An 8,597-nucleotide genomic window follows, 5' to 3' on the forward strand; every position below is an offset into this window, starting at 1 on the left:
GCGACGATGTAGTAAAGGAAATAGATGAATTAATTGTGAGATTCTGTCACCATAGCAATTTAATTGTATTTATCGACTTAGTTGAGTGCACGCTTCTGAGTCATCTCTTTAATCTGGCTAAAATTAATCCTAGATCGAAAGATTGGACTAAATAGGCCTGCTATGAATAGTAGACTACCCTGACGAGAATGAAAGTTAAGTTAGTGGTATTTTAGGATAGAAAGTGGACCGAAAGGACCTTTCCACATCCGTCTTGCATTAATTCGTCTGAGTTGTTTACAGCTGAGTCACTGGACTACCGTAGTGAACCGAATTCCCGACATGTCCCTTCTCTATCTGATAGTTTAATCCTATTTTCTGCCCTTACCGCTCTTGTCTCTACTTCTCTTCCTTTAAACTTAGTAGTTTAGAAAACAATTCAAACAACCCCCCCCCCCCCCCATTTGTGACCAAATAGACGGACTTCTACAGATATCTTGCCTCCCTGAGGAGATCGACCTGACTTCCCTAGCTATATAGTTAGTTTAGTTGGTTTATTTTTCATAGGTACACGACAGACGTATCAAATTTTGGCGCCGTTGTCGGGGAGGCAATTGCCCTATCTGTCTTTGTTTCGTTTATTTTATCCATCTCAGGGAATTTTTATTCCTTGAGGCAGTTCTTATTTATTTTCTTTCAGTGTTGTTTATGCCCAGGTAAGACAGGTTTTAGTTAGTTTCAGCTGATTTAGAACCAGAGAGATTGTTCAGGCATAGACTCCGTCTGCAGAGAAAATCACGAAAGGAAGAGTTGAGTACTTTCGAGCCAGAGCTAGATCATTCTTTTTTCGCAGAAGACATTCCTATTTCTGCCGACCAACAAGTAAAGATGCCAAAAATTTCTAGTCATTCGGTGCCTAAAGCAACCTCAATTCCAAAGGGTTTCAATCGCCAGACTGAGGATGGGAATACATTCGACATCCGTCCTTCCTACATCAATCTGGTGGAGAGAAATCTTTATAGAGGTGTGGTAGGTGAAGACCCGAGGAAGCACATGAAGGTCTTTACAGACTATTGTTCTACTATCCCCGCCACTAAGGGGGTAACACAAGACAAGATTAAGGAGGTCTTATTTCCTTTTTCTTTGACCGACTCAGCTATGGGGTGGCTGACTGACTTGGACCGCACAGCTGCAGGGGTTACAGATTGGGAGTCTCTTGCTCTTGCCTTTTACAAGAGATATTTCCCTCCACAGCACACCAATCTGCTTAGGGCCAAGATTACCAGTTTCAAGCAGGCTTCCGATGAGACTCTATATGAGGCGTGGTCCTGATTCAAGAAATTGGTGAGGTCTATTCCTCACCACGGTTTTGACCCATGGTTTATAGCTAACCAGTTCTATAATGGGCTGTATGATGACCACAGAGTCATACTTGATGCGTCATCTAGTGGGAGATTCCAGGACAATACCGATGATGATAAGGGATGGGCCCTTATTGAAGAGATGGCGAATCACAGTGCGGAGTATGGAAACCCCATGGATAGTATAAGAACAGTTCATGTAGTCGATAAGCAGGTTGTGGCTTAGCTGGAAGCCATGATGCTAGATTTCACAAGTTGGAGTTACATGCTACTGGGGAGCCTCAGACGGTCCATGTTCTTACTAGAGAGGAAACCGTCACATGTGAGAGATGTGGGAGTAATGATGGCCACACTGCTGTTGGATGTCTTACAGAGAAGGAACAAGTCCTTGCCTTTCAACAATACAGGCAATGAGGGGGTTCCTATTACAACAACCAAGGGGCTGTCCATCCCAATTTGAGGTGGACTAGTCAAAATGTGCTCAATCCTACCCCTCCTCGGCACCAGCAGCAGCCGTATGTTCCTCCATATAAGAATCAACAAGGCTTTCAGAAGCCTCCTTCCTTCCCTCCTCCCAATCATGGTGCATCATCTTCCGGTAGGGTGAGTGAAATAGGTGAGCTTAAGTCTATGTTGCAGTCCTTTACAAAGCAATGGCAGCTGAGTGATCAACAGAAAGATGCATCAATTAAGGCACTTGAAACTCAAGTTGCCCAGTTATCCACGAATCAATCCACAAGAAAGCAGGGTCAATTATCGACTCAAAATGAGAAAAATCCACATGAGACGGTAGATTTGATAAATTTGAGAAGCGGTCGTTCATATGAGGGACCGGAAGTGTTAAAATCAGACCCGAGGAAGGCTATAACTGATGATGAACAGTGTTTTGTCGAAGGAAATGAGCTGATGGCTAAGAAAGTGCTCGATCGACTGGTTTCTGGAGGTCTATCGAGCAGATTTGATGATAAAAGTACTCGATCGAGTGGAATTTCTACTCGATCGAGTGAACAGGAAAATGAAGCTGTTCGATCGAGTGATGTTGCTGAAAAAACTACTCGATCGAATGGGATTTATGGTCGATCGAGTAGTTTGGATGACGGGCAGCTTGATCGAGAACCTGCTAGTGCTCGATTAAGCGAGAAATCACCGGAAAGACCTCGTTCAAGAGGAAAGAAGCGTCCAAAGGATACAGAGCTTGCTCCGGCAGACACATTGGAAGAGAGAAACAAGGGACTCGAGATACCCATCACGGTTCCCTTCCCGAGGCGTCTACAGAATACTAAAGCTAACCAACAATTTAGCAAATTTGCCGAAATCTTTAGAAGCTTGCAGGTCACTGTACCATTCGCCGAACTGCTGACACAGGTACCCTCTTACCATAAGTTTATGAAAGAAATTTTAACACGTAAGAGGAATATTAGTGATAATGAGACAGTAGCTTTGACTGAGGTAGGGATGGCCCTAGTTCAAAATTAGTTGTCTCCAAAACAGTCAGATCCAGGTAGTTTCTCCATTCCGTGTCATATCGGTACCCATTTGATTGATAAAGCGCTATGCGATCTTGGCGCTAGCGTGAGTGTCTTACCATTATCTCTGGCTAAGAGACTTGGTTTGGCAAAGTTTAATTGCACCAACATGACTGTCTAGATGGCCGACCGTAGTATATCACGGCCACTAGGTGTAATAGAAGACGTACCTGTTAAGATCGGGAGGTTCTTTATTCCCGTTGATTTCGTTGTCTTAGACATCCCCTAAGATGCACACACCCCTATTATTTTAGGGAGACCATTTTTGTCTACTGCCCGTGCAGTTATAGACGTCGGGGGGAAGACTTTGACCTTTCAGGTGGGGGACGAGGAGCTGATATTCCATCAGTCTATGTTCCGGAGGGCCCCCATGCAAGCTCAGCCTTGCAATGCCCTCTCTTCTATTGACCCTATTACTGACACTCCAGATGAAAATTTGGAGTATTGTGCTGCTATTGCTACCCCTCCGCCTCAGGTTGAGAGCAAAAAGGAGGAAGTTCGTCTGTTTTCCTTGTTGCAGGTACAGATGAAAGCAATGAAGGGGCTGTCAAAGGGCATTGTGCAATTAAGGTCAATCAAATTGGTAATGACGATGCTAAAGCCGGTGATAAAGGAGCAAGGATGAGGAAAGTTCGTGCATATGTGGATGTGAACTATTCCCCTCCTACTGAATTAAATGATTCAAATTCAAGCTCATGGAAGCTGAAGAGGACAATCAATGTTGCTGAGATGACGTCCTCCAATCATGAGCCCTCCAAGGGGCTCTTGAATTTGATTGGGAAGTGAGTGGGGAAATGTCCCGTGTAACACCTTGTAAAAACAATTTTTGAATTTTCCGTTGAATTTCTTTTATTGCTTTTAATTAGGACAATTAGTTTTTTAGACAGTTTTTAGCGTAGATTTAAGAATATAGACTGTTACTATGCGTATTTGGTATTTTGGGATATCTTTGCACGTGTTTTTATGCAGGTTTGGGGAATTTTAACGCAAGTTCAAAGGAATAAAGATGAAATTAAGTAGCTTACGCGAGAAAAGAGCTCGATCGAGTACTTTTTGTACTCGATCGAGTGAAATGTGGACGATCGAGTAGTTCCTTTTCAGTCGATCGAGGAAAGCACTTATGGGGAGTTCTCGATCGAGTGGATTTCTACTCGATCGAGTGAATGGATCATCAAAGTGCTCGATCGAGTAGTTCTTAACCACTCGATCGAGTAGATTGGGAAAGGACGCAGGGAGTTTCTCCTTTAACTCTTTACTTTTTGATTCCCAATTCATTTTTCCCCAATTTTTCGTCACCCTCTCCCTAATTGCGATCAAAACATCCCCAAATCCCCATTTGTCTTGCTCTAATACCAAATCCGTCACCTACAAATTGTTGCTTGCTAATTAATCATTCAAAGCCCCTTGTTCTCCCCCTTATTTGTGCTAGTTTACACGGTTTTATAGCGGGTTTAGGGTTCGCGGTTTTTGATCGAAAAATCGCCTTTTTTTTGCTTGTTAATTGAAGATTAATTGCACTTTTAGGTATTTTCTCATCAAGTAAGTGATTTCTCCATCCTCATTGCATTTTAATTCCGTTTATTTTGAATTTTTATGAGGTAATTTGGAATTAGGGTTCGAAATTCACTGTTTAGTCGAATTTTTCGACTTTAACTGTTATTGCTTAACCTCCTTTATTTTACTTGATGATCTATCTCCATTCCTCAATGTCTATTGCATGAGTAATTCGAATTTTACGCAAAATTTGCGATAAGGGTGATTTCAAGTCGAAATTTTCATTTGTCATCTGGGTTTTATTTGTCATCCGAGTCTTCATGATTTCATGCTTAATTCGCCTCGGTTGTTGTTTAATTGCTGCTGTCAATATCTGCTATCCCGCCCCTATCGCCGTTTACATGCTGTATTTCGAAAATTTTGAGGAATATTGGGATTTTTAAGGCTTTAGTCGAATTTTTCGACTGGTTGGGGTTTATCATGTTGTTATCGTGCTGGTTTTCCTGCTATTTAGCCACTGTTATCTTATTATGTCCCCTACCCTTTTGTATACAAGATGGATTCTAGCTCTCTACCCTCCACTAGCTCGTCTTCTAGTCCATCCTTGACTGAGACGGTTGTCCCTGCTGCTACCACCGCCTCCGCTTTAGTCAGTACCGCATCCCCTGTTTTCCTAGTTTCAGCTATAGGTATGGTTTTACCCCAGCTAGCTCAGCTGCTAGCTCGGTTTCGGCTGCCACTTCCGTTACGGCCACCACCACTGCTACTCTTGCTTCGTCAGTGGTGGCCACAGCAGCCACTACTTACCCACCATTGCGTTTTCACACTGCGCGGACTCGCCGACGATTTGCAAATGCCTTTAGAGCGGCCCTAGTCCCTTGCACCGTCACTCAGCGAGCTTCTACTCTGGGTTCTAGGGGCCGGGGTCGAGGTCGTGGACGTTACCGTTCTACATCGCCCCTCTACTCTACTGCTTTGTACCTTCTACCTCATTTTGCTCCATCTACTTCGGCACGATTCATCGTTCGAGGGGACACTTCCCTCGACTCTCACCCAGACTACCCGCAGGTAATTTTTGTTAACGCCTTACATCGTAAGAAGTTTTATCACCTCCTAGGCTGCGAGTTTGTACCTACCCGGTTTTTAGATAAACCGGCACTTGAGAGACTCGGTCTTTACGAGTTGGTTTTTGAGCTTCTACGGGGTTTGGGGATGACTGGCCTCATTACTATGAGCGGTCGTACCTTTCTGGAGCTAAGTCTTGAGTTCCTCAGCTCCTTCACCTTCTCCTCCGAGGCATACGATGCTGACCCCGCTAGTTCTTCAGTGTCTTTCCGGTTGTTTAACCGGACTTTTCAGATGACTTTAGAGGAGTTTGGTAAGAGACTTGGCCTCTCCTCTATGGGCGACACTACCGCCCCTAGGTGGGTCATTCATCAGCTTTGGCGGACCCTGGCCCAGACCACTTTTACCTAGCGAAAGCTCGTCCAGGCCCACCTTCCCCCGGCCCGTTATTCTCTTAGGTTGATGGCGAGCACCATCTTCGGCCGAAAGGAGCCGAACAACATCACAAACACCGAGCTCTCCATCCTGGGCGGTTACCTGAACGTTGACTGTGAGGGTCCTTTTACCCTCAACATAGCTTACTTGACCGCCCAAGACTTTTAGGCCTGGGGTCAAGAAGACGGGATCTATTGCTTGCGGTGGCATAGCCACCATTCTTGCCCGTTCCCTCCGCCCGTCGGCCTCATGACTTGCGTACCTCGAGGGAGAGAGGTTTGCGTGTCCGGATGCCATGCTTTCTCGGCAAAGATTGGCCGACCGGACTCACTAGGACATGGAAGATAGACGGTTCCTTGTCTGTGGACTTACCTTGTGACACTCTCCCCCGTCTAGACTCCTTGCCTACTGTTGCTAGGGGTGCCCGACTGCCGCCTCCACCTGCTTTCCACTTTCCACTCCCACCACCTCCCACTATACCCGCCGCCAAGAAGCGGCGTACAGTTAAGACTGGAGAGGGGTCCACACCTTCAGGGAGTACCCAGCCTTCCACGGCTACTCCCATCCCGACCTCTACTCCCACTCCCACCGACCAGACACAGGTATAGCCGGTCCTACCGGCTACTTTCGTACCATCTCCGCCCTTTGTGGCGTCCGCGGTCATCGACTAAGGGCGCCGTGATGGTTTGTTGCTTGAGATTGCAGAGCGATAGGCTCGTATGGAGAGGGACTTAGCTCTTACCTTACACCCTCTGTACGAGTACCACTTGAGGCGACACCGTCCAATCCCAGAGGGTTGGCCACACCCTTCCTTTTTCCGGTACCCAGCTAAGGGGTACCCGGAGTCTGCTGAGGAGGAGGAGGAGGAGGACGAGGATCCAGAGGTGGCAATGGAGAGAGCTCGTGCTGAGGAGCAGAGGAGGAGAGAGGAGGAGGCTGATCTGGAGTTCACGGTGGTGGACGACGACGACGACGACGCCGATGAGTAGCTACTGGTCTACTCACTTCCCGCCGGGCTGGTTTGGGAAGTTCCGTTTTGTATGTATATCTTACTCTTTTCTTTTTGTCTCCTATTTTATTTTATTGCTTTTCTTCTTTATAGGTTGTATATTCCCGTTCCCCTGTATATATCTGCTGGTGTATGCTGGAGGACAACGAGGGCGTTGTCCGTTTTGGTTTGGGGAGGGTATTGCATCCTTTTTGAGTCTGCATTTGCATTTGTTTTGTATTCACGTTTATTTTTCAGCTTTGCATTGTTTTTTACTTCTTTAAAATTCAAAAAAAAAAATTCCAAAAAAATTAGAAAAATTTCAAAAATCCAAAAATATTCACGTTTATTTTTCCAAATAGGTTGAGTCGGAACGGTAGATTTCCGTGATGAAACTGCACTATAACTTGTGATTTTACTTAAGCCTTGCACTTTATTTATAGTTATTAGCTTTGTCATACGCATAGTCTACGATTTTCTGTTCAAATATAGTTGACTGTTTAGACTTGATCTGATAAATTGGCAAACTACTTGATAAATTCTGAGTTTTAGAGCCCATAACTGGTGACATTCATGACCAGTTCATTAGGAATTGAGAGTAGTACTCCTTGCATAGCATGTTCATCATTTTTGCACTTTTATGACATTCAATTTCTTGTCAAATGCACATATTCGGGTTTGTGGTTGGTGTCACATGCAGGGAGGTGCTTGCAAATTTTCCTTTTCCTTATATTTTTCACCCATTTAGCTCCACATAAACCAAAATTTGCCTTTTTGACCTATTAGCTACATCCAAAATTAAGCCTTCCTAGTCAAGCTAGTTTAGTATGTCTTTTGTGGTATGATTTTCCGTCTGCAGTTTGGCCCGTATTTCTTTGTATGGAGTTGGTGTAAGTAGAGGAAGAAGGAAAAGCAAAAAAAAGTTGGAAAAAAAGGGAAAAAAAAGTTGAAAAAGAAGGGAAAAACAGAAAAACGTGAAAGAAAGAAAAAAGAAAACGAAAAAAAAAATGAAAAATGAAAAAAAAAAAAAAAAGAAAGCTGGTCACGTGGAAAAAAAGAAAAAGAAAGTTTGAAAAAAGTTTGATTTGTTTAATTCGATTCACTTAGACGGTGTTAAAAAAGGAAAGTTTGTGACCGTCTGACTCCTCCATTCTTATTCTATATTTTTGAGGAGATTGTGTTTGAGTTTAGTGAGCTGTGTGCCAAATGAAGGACACTTGTAATTAGTTTTTCAGTCAATTGAGATTCGGATGGTCTTATATGGTCCTGTTAGGAACTAGCTTGACGCTTTTACAACCACATTACCATAACTTGTTTTGCCTTTTCTCACCTGAACCTCACTATTCCCATATTATTTGTAAGCCCTCGGCTGTGACGGACATTATTGGTTGGACTGTGTGCATTAGTACTTGAATTGTCTTTCATTTTTGTTGCATGCATGCTATGTAGGTCGCAGATAGGTGAGTGTCTGTCTTTTCTTCTCTCTTTTACATATAACATTCACTCTTTGCTTCATGAGAGAAGAGTGACCACGAGAGAGTTCGATTTTGTTGGTCTTGCAAGGTCGATAGGTTGGCTATATTTCTGAACAGCTTATAACTCGTTTGCGTATTGACTGCTTGGCTTTAACTGTTAGTTTTTATTGCATTAAGCTGGTTCAATTAGACAACTTAAGCTAGCTCTGAGTTTTCATTTCCGTTCCATTAGTTGCATTTTAGTTTACTCGAGGACCAGTAAAGGTTCGGTTTG

Source organism: Silene latifolia, chromosome Y (genome assembly GCF_048544455.1).
Source record: "Silene latifolia isolate original U9 population chromosome Y, ASM4854445v1, whole genome shotgun sequence".
Classification (NCBI taxonomy): Eukaryota; Viridiplantae; Streptophyta; class Magnoliopsida; order Caryophyllales; family Caryophyllaceae; genus Silene; species Silene latifolia.